The sequence below is a fragment of the Benincasa hispida genome, chromosome 1, assembly GCF_027475165.1.
Source record: "Benincasa hispida cultivar pf3 chromosome 1, pf3_genome.v1.1, whole genome shotgun sequence".
Lineage (NCBI taxonomy): Eukaryota > Viridiplantae > Streptophyta > Magnoliopsida > Cucurbitales > Cucurbitaceae > Benincasa > Benincasa hispida.
Genome location: NC_143478.1, coordinates 64,696,765 through 64,716,456, shown reverse-complemented (window position 1 = coordinate 64,716,456; position 19,692 = coordinate 64,696,765). Strand labels below are relative to the sequence as shown.

The 19,692-nt window shown below is 30.2% G+C and overlaps 1 long non-coding RNA gene across 2 annotated transcripts; it reads left to right on the top strand.

The window, feature by feature from the left end:
* Window positions 1-7,581: 7,581 nt before the first annotated feature.
* Window positions 7,582-17,668, top strand: LOC120076713 (uncharacterized). 2 transcript variants are annotated; one of them, XR_016524940.1, is made up of 4 exons: window positions 7,582-7,756; window positions 16,353-17,137; window positions 17,251-17,306; window positions 17,397-17,668. It is a non-coding gene; the product is annotated as an uncharacterized LOC120076713 (long non-coding RNA). The 2 variants fall into 2 exon arrangements; XR_005481640.2 differs by lacking the exon at window positions 7,582-7,756 and having other exon boundaries at window positions 16,152-17,137.
* Window positions 17,669-19,692: the final 2,024 nt, after the last annotated feature.

Here is a 19,692-nt window from a genome sequence, read left to right as displayed (position 1 = left end):
TAAGAATAATGTGGAATATTTATATATCATATCTACGGTCTCATATGAAAAACGTATACTGGAAAAGTTGTCTACTTTATCTTCTGGATTATATTATACTCATATACGAGTAATTGAAATATATACAACAATGAACCTGAAGTTCATAAATCCAGATATTTTTGCTATTTGACATGATGGATTGGGTCATCCAGAGTCTATAATGATGAGAAGAATTATTGACAATTCAAATAGACATCTATTAAAGAGTCAGAAAATTCTTCAATCTAATGAATTATCGAGTGATGCTTGCTCTCAAGAAAAATTGATAATTAAACCATCACAAGCTAAAGTGAGGATTGAATCCCCTGCATTTTAAGAATAAATTCATGGTGATATATGTGAACTTATTAACCCACAAAGTGGACCATTTAGATATTTTATGGTATTAATAGACGCATTCAGCAAATAGTCACACGTGTGCTTATTATCAAGTTGAAATCTTGCATTTGCAAGATTACTTGCTCAAATAGTTAAGTTAAGAACACAATTTTCTAAGTATACAATTAAAACCATTCATCTTGATAATGCTGGTGAATTTACATACCAAGATTTTGAGAATTATTATATGTCAATTAAGATAATTGTTGAATATCCTATAACTCATGTTCATACACAAAATAGTTTAGCAGAATCATTCATTTCTTATGAGAGTTAAGCTTCCTACATCTATATGAAGACATACTATTTTACTTACAACGTCACTTGTACGCATTAGGCCAGTAGCTTATCATAAGTACTCGTCATTATGATTAGTTTATGGCTATGAGTTAAATAGTTCCCATCTGAGAATTTTTTGATGTGCAGTATATGTTTCAATTGTTCCACCACAACGTACTAAGATAGCCCCTCAAAAGAGGTTAGGAATATATATTGGATATATTCCCCATCAATTATTAAATATCTTGAACCTCTGATTGGTGATGTATTTAATACATGATTTGTTGATTGTCATTGAGACAAATTTTCCAACATTAGGTGGAGGAGTTAAAAAGTTGGAAACAGAAATTACATGGAATGTATCGTTATTATCTCATTTAGATCCCCATACAGATCAATGTGAACTTGAAGTTTAGAAGATAATTCATTTGTAAAATATAGCAAATCAATTATCAGATGTATTTATAGATGCAAAAAAGTAACTAAGTCAAATATACCAGTTGCATATGTTCCATAAAAAATTGATATCTCAACACAAAAAGTTGTCACTAATGAGTCTGGAACACGCCAAAAGTATGGTAGACTATCGAAAGATAAAAATCCTCGAAAAAGAAAAATAATTAACAGTAAAAGAGACTTGGTTGATGATGTAAATATCCATGAAGAACCCCTAGACATGACTGATAGTCGAATTTTTGAAGAAGGTGAAATACCAAAAGATAATAATGAGATTTCAATAAACTATGTTATGACAGAAAAAAAAAATGGAAGCGGACTCATGTAGTTATTGACAATATTTTTGTGTATAATGTTGCTTTTGATATTATATCTGAAAATGAGTATTTTAAATCAAAATCTGATGAAGAATGTCGACATAGAAGAGATTTGCTACAATGGAAATAAGCAATCGAAGCAAAATTAAACTCACTTTCAAAACGCATTTTTGGACAAGTAGTCCAAACACCAGAAGGTGTCCAACTTGTGGGATACAAATGGGTATTTGTAAGGAAAATAAATGAAAATATAATGAGGTCATAAGATATAAAGCAAGACTAGTTGCACAAGGTTTTTCACGAAGACCTACTATTAATTATAAGGAGACATATTCTCTGGTGGTAAATGCAATTACATTAAGATATTTAATTGGTCTGACTGTGTTTGAAATTTTGGCATACATCTTATGTATGTAGTCATAGCATATTTATTTGGATCTCTTGGTAATGATATTTATATGAGAATCCCATGAAACATATAAATCAAATTCTTGGGAATTATATTCAATAAATTTATAGAGATCATTATATGGATTAAAAAAATTAGGATGAATGTAATACAATCGCCTGAATGGATATTTGTTGAAAAAATGTTATCAAAATAATTCAATATATCTGTGTGTTTTTATAAAGAAATCACAGTCAGGATTTGTCATTATAACTGTATATATTGGCGACTTAAATATAATTGGAACTCCTGAAGAGCTTTCACAGGCAATAGAATATCTTAAGAAAGATTTGCGATGAAAGATCTTGAAAAAATAAAATTTTTCCTTGGCTTATAAATTGAGCATTTAGCAGATGAGATATTTGTTTATAAGTTAACATTTACAGGAAATTTTTTGAAAAGATTCTGTATGGACAAAGCACGTCCATTAAACATTCCAATGAAAGTTCGTTCACTAGATATGATGAAAGATATATTTCGATCTCGAGATGATATAGAAAAACTTCTTAGTCTTGAAGTACTATATCTTAGTGCAATCGGCACACTTATGTATCTTGCTAATAATACAAGACCAGATATTGCATTTTCAGTAAATTTATTAGCAAGATATTGTTATTCTCTAACAAAAAAAAAACATTGAAACGGAATTAAGTGTATACTTTGTTATCTCCAACGAACGATCGGCATGGGTTTATTTTATTTGATAAAATCAAATTTTGATCTAGTTAGGTACGCAAAATTTGGATATTTATTTGATCCACACAAAGTTAGATTGCAAATAAGTTATCTATTCACATGTGGAGAAACTGTTGTATAGTGGCGGTTAGTGAAATAGACAATAATGACTACTTTTTCAAATCATGCTGAAATTCTTGTAATTCACAAGGTTAATTGAGAATATGTATAGCTAAGATTAATGACTCAACAAATTCGTGAAACATGTGGTTTATCTTCTAACAAAAACCTTCCAACGATATTATACAAAAAAAACAACATGCATATCCCAAATCAAAGGAGAATATATTAAAGGAGATTAGAACAAAGCATATTTCAACAAAGGTTCCTACACTCATGATCTTGAAGAAAATGGTGACATCACTGTACAAGAAATTTGTTTAAAGGATAACTTGGCAGACTTATTTACAAAATCATTATCAAGTGCAACTTCTGAGAAATTGGTGCATAACATTAGAATAAGGCGACTTAGAGATTTCAAGTAATGTTTCCATGAGGGGAGTAAATATACTTTATTCTGTTTAAGAGTATTAGATTATATGAAATATATACTTTTTTTCCTTCACTAGGATTTTTTTTTCCAATGTGTTATTTCCCTAGTAAGATTTTAATGAAACATATTTCATATATATATCATAGGTGTCTAAGGGGGAGTATTATAAATATTACAAATTATGTGTAAAATAGATACTCATTCTTAGTGTCAAAAACCAAATGTCACTCCCTCTACATCCCATGTATGTTGTCATATGTCTTGTAAATACTCATTCTTAGTGTCCAAATAAACCACCTCTTACTTGTCATCTTGCCTATAAATTGAGGCATTTCTTGGAGCTTGTAAGATACACATATATTGGTAAAAATTCAAAGAAAATTGGAGAAAGTGGAGCAATTTCTTATTTCATATTTTTGTTGTTTTATTTTGTTTTGTTTATTTATATATTATGTTTTATATATTTTAATATTTATTTATTTTTCCCATATCCGTGTGTTCATTATGTGTCGTTGTGCTATTCAAATTCACAACAATAAAGATATTTAAAGATTTTAATTTAATAATAAAAAACAATCCTAATCGTAGCAATGGTATTTTGATAAGCTCAAAATGAGAGGGAAAATGATGAAAACCCATTAACAAAAAATAATGTTATTCCAGACATTTTTAAAAAAATATACCATAAAATTGTCCATTTGACACAAATGAAATCCTATGGCATGCATCAAATTTTGGATATTAGAGAATGAGATTTCTACATAGAAGACTTAAATATGTATCTATCTTACATCAATGTCTTTTACATCCCATTTTTACATAGCTTCATTTTTTCACACATGTTAGTGATCTTTTATATTTTAGCCTTGTCCACATTTAGGGGGGAAAAAAACTATTCATATCTCACATCCAAAAATAATCCTTTCTAATTATTCTTCTCGCATCCTTGAATAACTATTTTTCTCCAATCACCCAAAAAAAAAAAAAAAAAAAAAAAACAACAAAACAAAACAAAAAACAATTTTCTTCCTTTATCTTTACGCCTCCTCACTCTCTTTTTCTTCTTCCTTCATTCATGGCTTCCTCAAATGACAAAATCATTGTCCCTCTTTTAAACCAGCAAGCAAAGGAGGTTGCAAAGATAGTCGAAGCAATTGACAACAAACAAATGATGTTGGGCCTGAGATTGCAATGGTCCATGAACAGACGTCCACGATGGACATGAGTTGATCGATGTCGGATCTTGGCTGCACGACAATAGATTTAGTTGGTGGCATCAGATCTTAGGTTGGAGACCTTTGAAAATGGACGAAGGATCTGGGTAGAGCACGATGAAGCCAAATATGGGGTTATAGATGGATGAAGCTACGATGGGTCCACAATGGATCTCGATCTAGTTGCTGAATTTATATGGGTTCATTTCAATAATCCATATATATTCAGATTTCTTTTCAAATTATCCATATATATTTGGTCGATCCGGTCAATGGATATGAGGTTGCAAATGGATGGATAACAAATCTGAGTGTATTTGTACATTTTGTTTTCAATTTCAAATATATATGGTTTATGGCGACGACAGTATTGTTTAAATATAATTAGTTAGTAACATTTGATTGCATATTGTATATTCATATAGTTCCTCTTACAATATATTAAATATACATTCAAAATTTGTATTGTAGGGGAAAATAAGATTACTGACACTTTTCATAGCACTAGCTTACGAATTTGAACTCCACGAATTTAGTTATTTTTTACGAATTTGAACTCCACGAATTTAGTTATTTTTTAATAAGTTGATAATGTCATCTATATTCGTTTCTGGTCTAATTGGTAGCATATAATATGAGAAGTATATTTGCAAAATAACTAAAAGTATATGTATATATATGACAAAATATAGAGAATTTATAACTCAATAGAAACGATACTGAAATTAAAATTTTGGAGTATATATTATATAACAACCTCAAATTTGTACTTCTAAATGTGTTTGGAACACGAACAACCTCATTTATAATTGAAATAAGCTTTGTACATAAACATAAAACATAAAAACAAAGATTTGTAACCATAAATTATGCCATAAATATAATCCACCAATATTAGGGATTCTTCAATAAATGAAGTCCACGAGTTTAATAAAGGTCAATTTGGAAAACAACATCTCATTAATCTCATATTGAATGCATTAAAATGAAAATGAACACAAAAAACGACTATAAAAAAATTCATATATATTAAAATAATTGAAAATATTAGAATTGTCGAAAATTAGTCTAGAAACCTTCAATAAAATAATTTAAATTTTAAGATATTTATGAAATATATTAGATGTACTCTTTGGACCTCTTCAAGGCTCATGGCCCAAAAAGTTAACCCACATGGATTGGTGGTATCCCTAGTTCCTTCATTTTCTAGCCCACCAAAAGATCAAAGCAACTCTTACTTTTTATGTTATTTATAGCCTTAGGAGATAAGTATATCATTACCATCTTGAATATCAATGATTTGATGCCCATGCATTTGTCCAAAATCAACATGTTCTCCAAAAAAAAAAAAAAAGAAAAAAAGAAAAATCAGCAACACCTTTTTGAAAGCAATCCTAAATTCTTTGTTGGTCAATTACAATCTTATTTTGTCTCATAGTTTAATCAAGATCATCTACTCTATGACCTCACGTCTCAATCTTACATATTAACAAAAATTGACTAATTGAACTGATGATTGATTAATAGGTCCAATTATGTGAAATAACAAAGAATCGTTGTTTTTCACATTATTGAAACGATTAATCTATTTTTAGAATTGATTTGTAATTCTCAAAACCAAAATTTGAACACGTTTACCTGTATGAAATATAATCCAAAATTGCACCAACAAGAGAATGCAACCACAAAACTCAACAACAAAAAGATAGTAAAAGATCAAACAATACTGATAATCCAATATTAGGCCTCTATTTGCAAAAAGAAAAAAAAAAGGAAAAAAAAAACTTATCAATGATTCCATTAGGGGTGTTAGGTTTCCATTTAGGCTACCAAACCAAATAAAAAATTGGAGAATTTGAATATATAGCACAATTTTAGGTTTCAATGAGAATAATCTGACTTTTTCTAATTTCTTATTTGCTTTCAATCTCTTATCTATAGTACATATAGGTAATTATTGAAGACTGAATTATTAACATTTATATACATAGTGTAATTATTAACTGTTGTGTTATTAGTTTTCATTTGAATCTAATTAAATAAAAATCAAGAAACAAAACTGTGGATACTATATATTTTTGCATTTAAAACAAATAATCATTCATAGTTTTCTCTCAAAATATCTCTTTGAATATATTTCTGAATTTGATTAATATATTTTTTCATTTAAATAAATAATCCGTCCTGATTCTTCTCCCCAAATATCTCTTATGTATCCATCTTTTCTTTGTAGATTTGGTTTTATCTAACTAGTTTTTTATTCTTTAATTTTTTGTTACAAGATTCAATGTTTAGCTAAATCTTTTTTAATTTATTTATACATATTGTTATTTATTTGTTTTCTTCTTGTTCCAATGTATTCGTTTGTATTCTTATCATGTTTCATTTCATATTATAGTAGTATGAAGTTATGAGATTTAACTAATCTATATTTACACGTAGTTGTAGTGTGAAGTTATAAAGGTTTTAACCATCATTTTTCATGATTCCTAATTATAATGCCATATTGCTTCTTCCCAAAACTCTACTAATATCAATATATTCTAGTAATTAGCTAAATATATTTACAAATATATTGTACTAGTAATATAAAGTTATTAGATTTAACTAATTTATCTTTACACATACATTGCAATTGTAGTAAAGTTATGAGATTTTATGTAACACCCCAACCTTTAAAAAATAGTTATTTTTAATCAATTCAAATTTAATTATGAATTTTGTCTTTGATATTTAATTTTGGAATAAGTATGGGTTCGATAAAATCAAAATTTGTCTTAATTTAATTTTAATAGATATCCAAGAACTAATAAATTAAATTTACAATAGATAAAATTAAAATATTTTAGTTTTCAAAATTTTGAATTAGAGATTTTGAATGTAATTTTCATAATTTTGGAAGTTTAATATATTTCTTTTAATTTTGAATTTTTAGAATAAAAATTGAGTTTATTAGAAAAGATTATTAATGGAAAAGAGAAACTCTTCTTCTTATTATTATATTTAAATAAGTTTTTTAAGGTTAAAATAATATATAAAAACAAAAGAAAATTAAAAAAAGAGTGAGAGAAAACAAAAACCCTAGTTATCTAACCGCCACACAAAGCCCTCGCTCAGCAACACTCTGTGCTTCACACCATTATCCTTGTCATTCAACTATAGTCCACCACACAATATCAAATGCCTCACGTCAGTCGTTTTTGCTGAGACCACCACCATCGCAAAAATTAGTTTCGATAAGTGCCATGGATCTTCCTATCTCATTCACTCTTTTTTTCTCATTTCATCTCTCGCTCTTCAAATATCTTTTCCACTGCTATTTACCCGACACCATCGCTACTGCTGTCGTGTGGTCATAAGAGGAATTGGCCAACAACGTTTAGGTGATATTTAGGTGAGTATCAAGGTTTTTTTTAAGGTTTTCGTTAAAGTTTTAGTTTTTTGTGATATGCTTGTCTTCAATTATGATATTTTATCAGGTTTAGTGTGTGGGGGTAATTTGAATATTTGTTAATTAATATTTTTATTGCAAAAAATCGTTTTGCTACTTTTACAATTTTGAAAATTTTTTGCTACTTTTCCAAATGAAATTTTAAAATTTATTATTTATCTTATCAGCCCTAAAAGATTTTGTTGAATATATACCAAATCTAACGGAAGCAAATCATAAATATTTGGTTTGATATGATTCGGTTTTCAATTTTGATAGATATTATATAATATATATTATATCGGTTTGATTTGATTTTTTGTATTCATAAATTTAGTTTCAAATTTGGTTTCCAAATGCAAAATCAAATCGAATAAAAAATTTTGGATTTCCTATCATTTTCAGGAAAAGTCGAATTTTTGTTAGTTTTGATTGTCTATTTTAGTGTTCACTCTAGATTCCATTGACTTTTTCAAAGTGAGATTAGTAAACATATAAAAAAAGGTAGAAAAATAAGCATAATGATCCTAAATCTTTCAAAATAATTTCGAAAATAAATATATCAAAAGAGTCTATCAAGTTGGTAAAGATGCGATTATACAACATTATTTCAGAGAGATATGTGTGCAATATAATCATAAAAAGACAAACATATAAATTTCGAAATAATTTCGAATATGATTTTGAAAGCATATTTCAATTAATCATACATCACTGTAAATGATAGGTTTGGTATATTCTAAAAATGAATAAGAACTATCAAATTGTCACCTCACACAATTAATACAATTAATGCAGAACTAATTAGGTTCGCTGAGTGTGCATGTAATTATGATTTGATAATAGAAGGCCGAGATTTTCGGCAAATGCATGTTTGAGTTCCCACTAATCATAAGCATAGAGAGTTATTTTTTTTAATTAATTGTGATTAAGCAAAACACAAATGCTGGGCATTGGAAATGGGCCCCTTTTTTTTTTCCATTTCATATGTACCATTTATCGCCGAAAGTAAACACTTTTTTCCCACCATTTTATATATATATATATATATATAACACTTCCCAACAGGAGTGATGATTATTTTATTTTATTAATTATTATAATTATTATGAGAAAATAAATTTTATTAAGATGGATGAAAGTGAACAAAAAATTCTACAAATAAAAGTTAAAATCTGTTACGGTCATTTTTGGAATAAATGACAGAATCGACGTAATGTAGAAGAGAAAGTATCAGAATAAGAAAACGATAATAAACGAACAAGCAACCGAGTCAAGAAGATAAAATGAGCTTAAGAAAAATGGCTAATTTGGCTTTGAGCAAAATTAACTTGGTCGGCTTCAATCAAGATTGAGGTAGAACCTAATATATAGTACATCCAATGCATGATATGGGCTCACATTGGACCCTCAAGAAGAGGGCTAACTTAGCCTAAAACCAATTCAGCCTGCTCACCCTCGATCAAGGCTGAGCCTACCTAGTTAGACCTTACCTGCAAAATGTTGTCCTAGAAGAAAAGATGGTATTTGCAAACTTAGGGTAAAATCCTAAAAAGAAAAGGATTTGGTCACCTATAAATAAGGAAGTAAGGAAACATAAAAGGTAAGTTGTCTCTTCGTTAGTAACTCCATATTAAAATGAGTCGTCGAATTTCTTGTCTTAAGTATTGGAGTGCACGTAACCTACACTACATTAGTGTATAATTCTTGCTAACTTACAAGTGATTTTCTTTTCAAAGTATAAATTTATCATTGCTGTCCCTTCGAGGTCAGACCACATTACCTATTCAAATTTTGACATATCAACAAAACAAGAGATAGAATCATAAAAAAATTTACTAGAAAAGTACTGCAACTCCTTTCACTTTTTATTTCTTATAATTTCAAAAGTTTCTTTATAATTTTGAAAAGCTACTTTATCGTAAAGGCTCATTCAATTACTAATTTATTATTTGTTTTCAAGTTTTTGAAATCTATGTTCGTTTCTTTCCAATTTTTAAATTATAGTTTTCACCATTATATTGTTAAAAAAACATGTGAGTTTCTAATCAAGTTTGAAAAACAAAAGTAAATTTTTTGGAAACTATATATTTCTTTTTTTTTTTTGGAAACTACATATTTCTTTTTTTTTAAAAAAAAAACTTAGTTTGGTTTTTTAAAAAAACATTAGTAGAAACTAAGTGGATAACAAAATATACTAATTTATGGGAGTTTTTTTTTTTTTAATATTGTGATTAGGAAAACAATTTAGGGAAATATAGTGGTTTCGAAACTATTTAGAAATCTATGGTTGTTTTGGAGATTTCGAGGCGGGGATTTTGTTTAAAATATTTTTTCGAGGGTTCAACTCTTGACCTGTCAAAAATTAAAGAAGAGATCGAGAGTTTGACCCTCGACCTAAAGGAAATTGAGAAGAGGACGAGGGTTCAACCCTCGACCTGTCAAAAGTTAAAGAAGAGATCGAGGGTTTGACCATCGACCTAAAGGAAATTGAGAAGAGGACGAGGGTTCAACCCTCGACTTTTCGAAAACTAATGAAGATCAGTAAGGGAAGAGGAGAAAATTTGAAAGAGGTCGAGAGTTGAACCCTTGACCTCTGGAAAATTATAGAATAAACCCTCGACCTAAAGGAAATTAAAGAATCATTTAGTAATTATATACACGATCGCACACAATCGTTTAGTAAAATTACTATGCGATCGTTTAGTAATTCTTTATTAACGTAACAATATGTGCAAATTTCCGGAAAGAACAAGTGAACGATGAACAACTTCTTTATTAGACGCTAAACGATCGTTTACAATCTCTCCATGATCACTCACTATGACTAAATGATCGCTTACTAAATCTTCTGCGATCGACCACAAACTCCTATACGATCGCTTCTATTACTATTACACAATCACTTTCTCAGAACCTATACGATCGCATACCTTTTATTATACGATCGTATACCAAATGCTACATGATCGTTGAGCTTTACTACATGATAGCCTAGTGGAAGTAGACGATGAGCGGCACGCTGCGATGGCCTCTCCGCGACAGCGTCTTCCGAACTCCCACTCTCGAGAGCTTTCTTTCCTCACTACATGATCGCCCACAAACTCTACACGATCACTTAGCTATTACAATTAGACGATCGCCTTCTCAAAACCTATACGATTGTCTACCTTTTACTATACGATCGTGTACCAAGTGCTACACGATCGCTAAGCTTTACTACACGATTGTTGAGATACTACACGTTCGCCTAGTGGAAGTACACGATGAGCGGCACGCTGCTATGGCCTCTCGAGAGCTCTCTTTCCTTACTACGCGATCGCCCACAAACTCCTACACAATCTCTTATATTACAATTAGATGATTTCCTTCTCAAAACCTATACGATCACCTACCTTTTACTATACGATCGTGTATCAAGTGCTACAAGATCATTAAGCTTTACTACACGATCGCTGAGCTATACTACACGATCGTCTAGTGGAAATACACGATGAGCGGCACGCTGCGATGGCCTCTCGAGAGCTCTCTTTCCCTATTAACGGTCGCCCACAAACTCCTACACGATCGCTTAGCTATTACAATTAGACGATCGCCTTCTCAAAACCTATACGATCGCCTACCTTTTACTATACAATCGTGTACCAAGTGCTACACAATCGCTAAGCTTTACTACACGATCGCTGAGCTATACTACATGCTCGCCTAGTGGAAGTACACGATGAGCGGCATGCTGCGATGGCCTCTCGAGAGCTTTCTTTCCTCACTACACGATCGCCCACAAATTTCTACACGATCACTTAGCTATTACAATTAGACGATCGCCTTCTCAAAACCTATATGATCTCCTACCTTTTACTGTATGATCGTATACCAAATGCTACGCAATCGCTAAACTTTACTACACGATCGCATAATGGAAGTACACGATGAGCGGGACGCTGTGATGGCCTCTCGAGAGCTCTCTTTCCTCACTACACGATCGCCCACAAACTCTTACACGATCGCTTAGCTATTACAAATAGACGATGGCCTTCTCAAAACCTATACGATCGCCTAACTTTTACAAATAGACGATGGCCTCCTTTAAAATGAATCCGAATCTTTGCAGCGTGTCAGTGTCTCGTCCCATCCTATCCATATTATTTTCCCAACTCCGGACCTGTGGGTCGAGTTTCGAAAACTCGACCTTTAGGCTTATAACCCTCACCGTTTCTTGTCATTTTCTCACATTGCTTTCTCATTTTCTCACACTGCTTTCGTTCCCTCATTCTCCTTACTGCCTTTTCTCCTCACTGCCTTTTGACCTTTAATATCAGCCTCTCATTTTCTCCTCACTACCTTCGTTCTCTCATTCTTACTGCCTTCAGCCTCTCATTTTCTCATATTTTCTCACTGCCTTTAGCAAATCTTCTTCTTCTTCTACATTCGTCCATTAAATTGTGAGGTTTGTACCTTTTACTATACAAAATTTCATTTTTTTTAAACAACTATATATTTTGTTCCTATTCTCATACTATTGTATTTTTTTTTATAGTTTTTGTTGTTGTTTGGGAAACAAAGAACAAAAAAGGTAAGTTAAATTTATGAGTTTACTATTTATTTATTACTAGTTTTATTATATTTAGTAGATCTATCATGTTGAATTTAATAATATTTACATATTGATGTTAGTAGTTCTTTCTCTATTAGTGTTAATCTTAGTAGTTGTTATTAATGTTAATCTTATGGTTGGGATGTTATACCAACATGTTAATCTTATTTATATTTTGTTTGTTTTTGTTTGTATTTAAGTATAATTTATTGTTATGTTTCTTATGATAACATTTGTCCATTAAATTGTGAAGTTTATACCTTTAATATTTTTAGTTTAATACAAAATTATTATGATTTTTTGAAATATATTTCTTATGATATTTGATTGTATTTAAGTATTTAAGTATTTATTTATTTCTTTCTTTCTTTCTTATGGTTGGGATGTTATACCAATATGTCTTATTTATGATTTTTAGTTTACTATTTATTTATTACTAGTTTGTTTTTGTTTGTATTTAAGTATAGTTTATTGTGATTTTTTTGTATAAATTTTTTATGATATTTGAAAAGTTTAATTTGTTGTTATGTTTAAAAATAGTTATTAAAAGTTTAATTTATTGTTATGTTAAAAAGTTGATATTCATAAAACTTAAAAGTTGATATTCATAAAACTTAAAAGTTGATGTTTATAAATTAAAAAGTTTAATATTTTTAGTTTAATACAAAATTATTGTGATTTTTTAATATACTTCTTATAAAAAATATAATACAAAATTATTGTGATTTTTTTTAAAAAGTTAAATATTTTTAGTTTAATACAAAGTTTAATATTTTTTACCCACAAACTTCTTATATTTTCTATATATATTTCTTATTGTGATTTTTATTGTGGTTTATTTTTGTTTAAGTCTGATAATTAGTAGAACATTTAGTAATGTATTGTTTGTCTTTTTTTTTTTTAAGAAAATGGCGGGCAAATGCTTGGGGTTTTTGTTGTTTACAAATGGTAATATGATTGATGGTATTAATGGAGTTGACTATGACTAACCACCAAGTGGGAGTTTTAGTATAAATGTGAACAGTGAAATTGTATTTGAACAATTCATTGAAATGGTTGGGATGTCACTTAGTGTAGATATGGGAAAAAATTAGATAGAAATAATATATAGACATCCTAACCGAGAACCATCAGGATCAATAAGGTTTATGTCATTTCCTGTTTCGAATGCACTAAGCTATGAACTTGATGTTCTCAATCGCAATGTCACTACTGAATTTAGTGCATTTGTATGTAAATGTAAATAGGATAGGGGTAGAGATAAACTTGAATAAATCATTTAGTCAGTTTGAAGATCCAACTGAATGTATTGATCCTGATCCGGAGTCAGTTACATCACCATGTGATAATGAAGATATGACGGCTAACAACATGTATAGAGATTTCAGAACTGAAATGGACGATGAATTTGAAGAGTTGGATTTCGATGGTCGTGAACATGAGTTACTTTCAGATACATTCAACGATTTGGATATGAATGTACTAGATAGCATTCGAGAATATGACCAAATTGTAGCCCCTGTGGACGTTGACAATGCTCAATTGTATAAAGGGATGATTTGTCAAGACAAAGAAATGCTACAACAAGCAGTCAAATGTTTTACAATAAAATGTCACGCACCATATGAGGTTGTTGAATCGACATCGATGATTTGGACAATTCGGTGTAAGAAGTGGGAGAAAGGTTGCAAGTGGAGACTTCATGCAATAAAGAAAAAATCGCATGGCTTGTTCGAGATCACTAAGTACGATGAGCAGCATACATGTTTTTATTCAGAACTGAGTCAAAGTCATGTGCAATTGGATTCATCAATGATTGCACTAGAGTTCTGTGATGCCGTAAGAGAAAAACCATCTATCAGTGTGGCACAACTGCAGTCCGACATCAAATCAAAGTTTGGATATCATGTTTCTTACTATAGGGTATGGGAAGGCAAAAGAAAAGCATTGGCTAAAGTGTTCGGTGATTGGGATGAGTCTTACAAATTGTTACCCAGGTGGTTGTATATGGTTAAACAGACCAATCCTGGAACACGTGTAGAGTGAAGAGTGAAAGAAACGCTTACTGAAGGCCATGTTATCCTAACTTCTGTATTTTGGGCATTTGGTCCTTGTATAGACGCTTTTAATAAATGTCGGTCGATAATTCAGATAGATGGTACACACTTGTACGACAAATATCGAGGAAAATTGTTGATTGCTACATCAGTTGACTTGAATGGGCATCTTCTTCCACTTGCATTTTCCGTTGCTGATGAAGAGTCCGCATACTCATGGGGATGGTTCTTGAAACACCTGAGAGAAATTGTAACACACGAAGAGGTGTGTTTAATTTTAGATCGACATGCTGGCATAATCGCAATAGTGAACAATCCAGCAAATGGTTGGACGGGAACAAAATGTCACCATCGTTTCTGCTTACAACATATCATCAGCAACTTTAATAAAAAGTATAGATTTAATACATTGAAAAATTATGTTTATTGTGTCAGGTGTCAGCTTCAAATTCGGAAGTTCAATAAAGCAATTGAAGATATCAAAGGAATAAATCGGAGCTGTCTTAGTTTTTTTTTTTACAACATTAGTTTAGAGCAATGGACTGAGCACATGATGGAGGGTTCAGATATGGTGGATGACGACAAATCTATCAAAGTGCATAAATGGAGTCCTCAAAGGAGCTCGAATGTTGCCTATAAATGCTCTTGCTCAGATAACATTCTTCAAATGCATGAATTATTTCGAGAAAAGAAGAGAAGAAATAAGGGATGCATTGGAGCGTCAAGATAAATACACCCGGTAATATTATTATTATTATTATTATTATTATTATTATTTTATATATATATATATATATATATGTTATTAACAATTTATTTCAAGCATATTTTATAATACTAAGTAGAGTAAAAATCCAGGTATGCACACAAGATCTAGTAAATATGAAGTATAATCAGACAATCGGTATGAAGGTGTGTTTCATGTGAAGACCTAATATCATAGTCTCAATGCCAAAGGAGGAAATGTTCAAATATTGAGGCTAAACAGGTCCGAGTGGTACTGTTCATGTAACAAGTGACAAGCATTTGGCATTCCAAGCTCGCATTTTATGGTCGTTTGCTCACATTTTAACATGAACTACGAAGACTTTATTGAGGACTACTATAAATTGTCAACGCATGCTGAATGTTACTCTCCTCAATTTCAACCTGTACCGTATGAAGATTATTTGGATCACGCACCCTAATATGCCCGTCTTATCCATCGTTGTTGAGAAAACCTGGTAGACCAAAAAGTTCACGTTATCACAACGAGATGGATTGGACAGAACCAGTCACTCGACAACGATGTGGATTTTGTAATCAGTTAGGCCATAATCGAAGAAAGTGTCCTTTGTTACTAAGACGGGCTCCAGATAGTTAAAGATTGAGAAATAAATATTTTTTTATTATATATTAATTTTATTGTATATTCAATTTTTTTTATTATAATTTATTGTATATTCAATTTTTTTTATAATAATTTATTCTATATTCAAATTTTTTTATTGTAATCTATAAAGTTATACATTATTCTTTTAACTGAGAAATAAATACTTTTTTATCATGTATATTTAATTAAGTGTAGACACTTTTATTGTATATTCAATTTTTTTTATTGTAATCTATAAAGTTATACATTATTCTTTTAATTAAGTTGTACATTATTCTTTTAATTAAGTTGTACATTATTTAATTGAGAAATAAATAATCTTTTTATCATGTATATTTAATTAAGTGTAGATACTTTTATTGTATATTTTATTTTTTTATTATAATTTATAAAGTTGTACATTATTCTTTTAATTAAGTTGTACATTATTCTTCTAATTGAGAAATGACTATTTTTTTAATTGAGAAATAAATATTTTTTTCTTTCAAATCATGGCTTTAAACCCGACCAGTTGATCCCGATGTTTTGTATGACCAGTCCATTCATTGATCATCTATTGTATGGCGAGATCGTAGTATTGGAGAAATATCTTGCAGGCGTCGAGAGGCAGTTCTCCAGCCCATTATCCCACTCCACTCTTGAATACTACAGCTACTGCGCACATCTGGATTCTATGGGTTGTCAGATTGGGATTTATTCAATTGGACTGGCATCTGATCACAGCTTTGGTCGAGAGATGAAGGCATGAGACGCATACATTTCATATGTCTATTGGAGAGTGCACTATCACTCTACAAGACATAAAAGTGTTGTTGGGGTTACCGGTTGACGGTGAGCTGGTCATCGAGTGATGTACGATAACTGGTCACAAGTTTATCAAGTACCTTGGTGTGACCCCACCTACCGATAAAATTAAAGGATTGAGGTTAAGTTTAATATGGTTAGGAACACAATTTCATGAGCTCGTAGATGATGCAGACGAGAAAACTGTCATAAGATATGCGTGAGCATATATACTACAAATGATGGGTGGAAGTTTATTTTCCGATAAATCAAGTCATTTTGTTATCAAGTCATTTTGTTTACTTGATGTTCCTGCCACTATTAGCTAACCTCTATGATGCGGGGTGGTATTCATGGGGTGGAGTATGTTTGGCATGGTTGTATAAACAACTATGCAAAGCAACAAGACCTGAGGTTCGAGAGATAGCTGGACCTCTCATATTTTTACAACTATGGGCTTGTGAGCGATTTCCAACAATGGTTCCACAGCTACAATATGTTAATGACGCTCAGTTAGCTGGACGAGTCTACTATTCTCGGTATGTTATTTTAATTCAATTTAATTTTTATATCACTAATCTAGTTAATTTAGATTCTAAATTATCAATTTAAAAATTTAAGAGGAGAGACAAATTTTGTGTGACTAGGACAGCCACACATGTAGTCCGCCAGTACAGATACATGTTTGATCTGCTTCAACCTGATTAGGTACATTACACTGAACCTAATTGATTATTTTATGCACATTTTTATTGTATTTGTCTTTAATGTTCTCCAATATCATATTTTGTGTTTCAGGTTATTTGGGAGTCGTACAAAATTATTATGCATACTTTGCCCAATTTCTGTACGAATAGTGAAAACATATGGCGAACAATGAGTCCTTTCATATGTTTTCACATTGGTGAGTGGCATCTTCCTGATAGGGTGATGAGACAATTCGGGTTTCAGCAGGATGTCCCATCGCCTTGTAATACTGAACCCCTACATGATATCAACTTAAGGACTATAAATTGAAAAAGTTGCACATTTGGTAGTGCGATGGCACTATCGTGCAAGGTTTATTGCAATCGAATTTTCAACACTCGATGTTTAAATTATTAAAAAGAAAAAAAGCTAAAGGTCGAGTGTTGAAAATTCGACCTAGGTAGGTCGAATTTTCAACCCTCGACCTATTAAAAAAAAAAATTCTTAATAGTTTCAAAAGTACAATATTTTTATAAATTGTTTTCAAAACTACCATATTATTTTAATTTTTCCCTAATTTATGGGTATAAACAATATTTATAAAACTAAATTAATTTTAAAAAATTAAAAATAAAAAGACAAATGATTACCAAAGGAGATCTAAAATATTTAGGACATAAATGTTAATATATTTTTTTGATGGGACATATTTTCGTTAATGGTGTCAAATTTATAATCTTCTACTTGGTACATTTATTTTCTACGAGTCATAGAATCAAAGTTTTCTTATGCATGACATATGACATATTTTCTTTAAATGTCACATACTAACTATGAGAGAGTTGCCAAAGTGAGTTTTAAAGTAAATTAGCGATTTTTTCTAATTCGTATTTTTCTTTATAATATTTTTCCTTTTTTTATTTCTTTTATTTGTTGGTATCTATTTATTCGCCTTTCTGTTGTATTCTGATTAAGTTAATTATTCAATAATATACAAAATTAACTATGAGTATAGCTAAACTGACATTAGAATGTGTTAATGGTCAAGGTGTATGGTTCGAATCTCCCTACTCTTATTATATTAAAAAAAATTATGAGAGTTTCGGCCATTGAGTATAATGTATATGAGTGAAGGTTAAATTTAGTTAATTGACTATGAGTGTGTTTGGAATGCATTTTCAAGTATTTAATTTAAAAAACAAGTCATTTTGGAAAAAAAATAGAGTATGACAATGAAATCAATTGAAACGATAGTATATTAAAGATTTGAGTTATTGGATAAAAGTAATATAAAACACTTCTGAGTTTTTGCAATTCTTTTGAATCTAATTGTTGGGTAAATCTCTTAAAACGTAGAATTTTGCCTATCATGGAGAGAGAACTTCAAATTTCAGGATTAATATAATAGTCATTTTGATTATTATTATTATTAGGTCGATATACATTTTTAGTCTCCAAAATTTGAAATTAATATCTATTTAATCCATGAAGTTTCAAAAGATTTATTTTAGTTCTTCAAATTTCTAAAATAATTATAAATGAACCCTTAATTTCCAATGATAGCATGCAACATCTTCAATATTTATGCGGCTTCAATGAATTTATGTTAAATTATTTAGTATATTCAAATCCTAAAAATATATTACTGATTCATAATTTAAAAAGAAAAAGAAAAGGAAATACAAAATTCATTAAATTTTTAATACAAGGGAAAGTTGGAAGTATAGTTGATGCAGTAATCTGAGGATGAAAAATGGTGGAATTGAAGAAATTTCCAGTGGCGGACGGACGGCGATGCAGGAGGACCGTGAAAATGGTGGACCGCCGAATTAAGGAAGAAACTGATTTAGGGTTTTTAAATATTTTAATATTTTCGACCACTTTATTTTCACTTAGTAGTTAAAAGCATTTTATTTTCAAATTATATGCCCATTAATAACAAATGATTTTTTTTTTTTTTTTTTTTTTTTTAAGATAGTAAAATGAGGTAGATTCTATTTCGTCCACAGCAGCATTTAACAATCTAGTCATCATTTCGTTAGTTTAAAGTTAGGTCTACAATAATTTAGAACTAATTTATAAACATGAGGGACTAAAGTATGTAATTTGAAACTTCACATATCAAATAGACATCAAATTCAAATATGAAGAACCAAAAGTATATTTTGCTCATAAATTCTTGGAAGAGACTATAATAGATGAAAGAGAAGGAAGAAAGTTGTATTGAGAGGCTAATAACAAAACTAAACTCACACAAGAATTGATGTTGCAACAAGAATTTGATCATGATTGAAGTTGGAATATAAAATATATATATATATATATATATATATAATTAATTGATAACATTTTTTTAAAAATTTATTTCTTTTATTTTTACAAGAATCAAACATCTAACTTCAAAGTT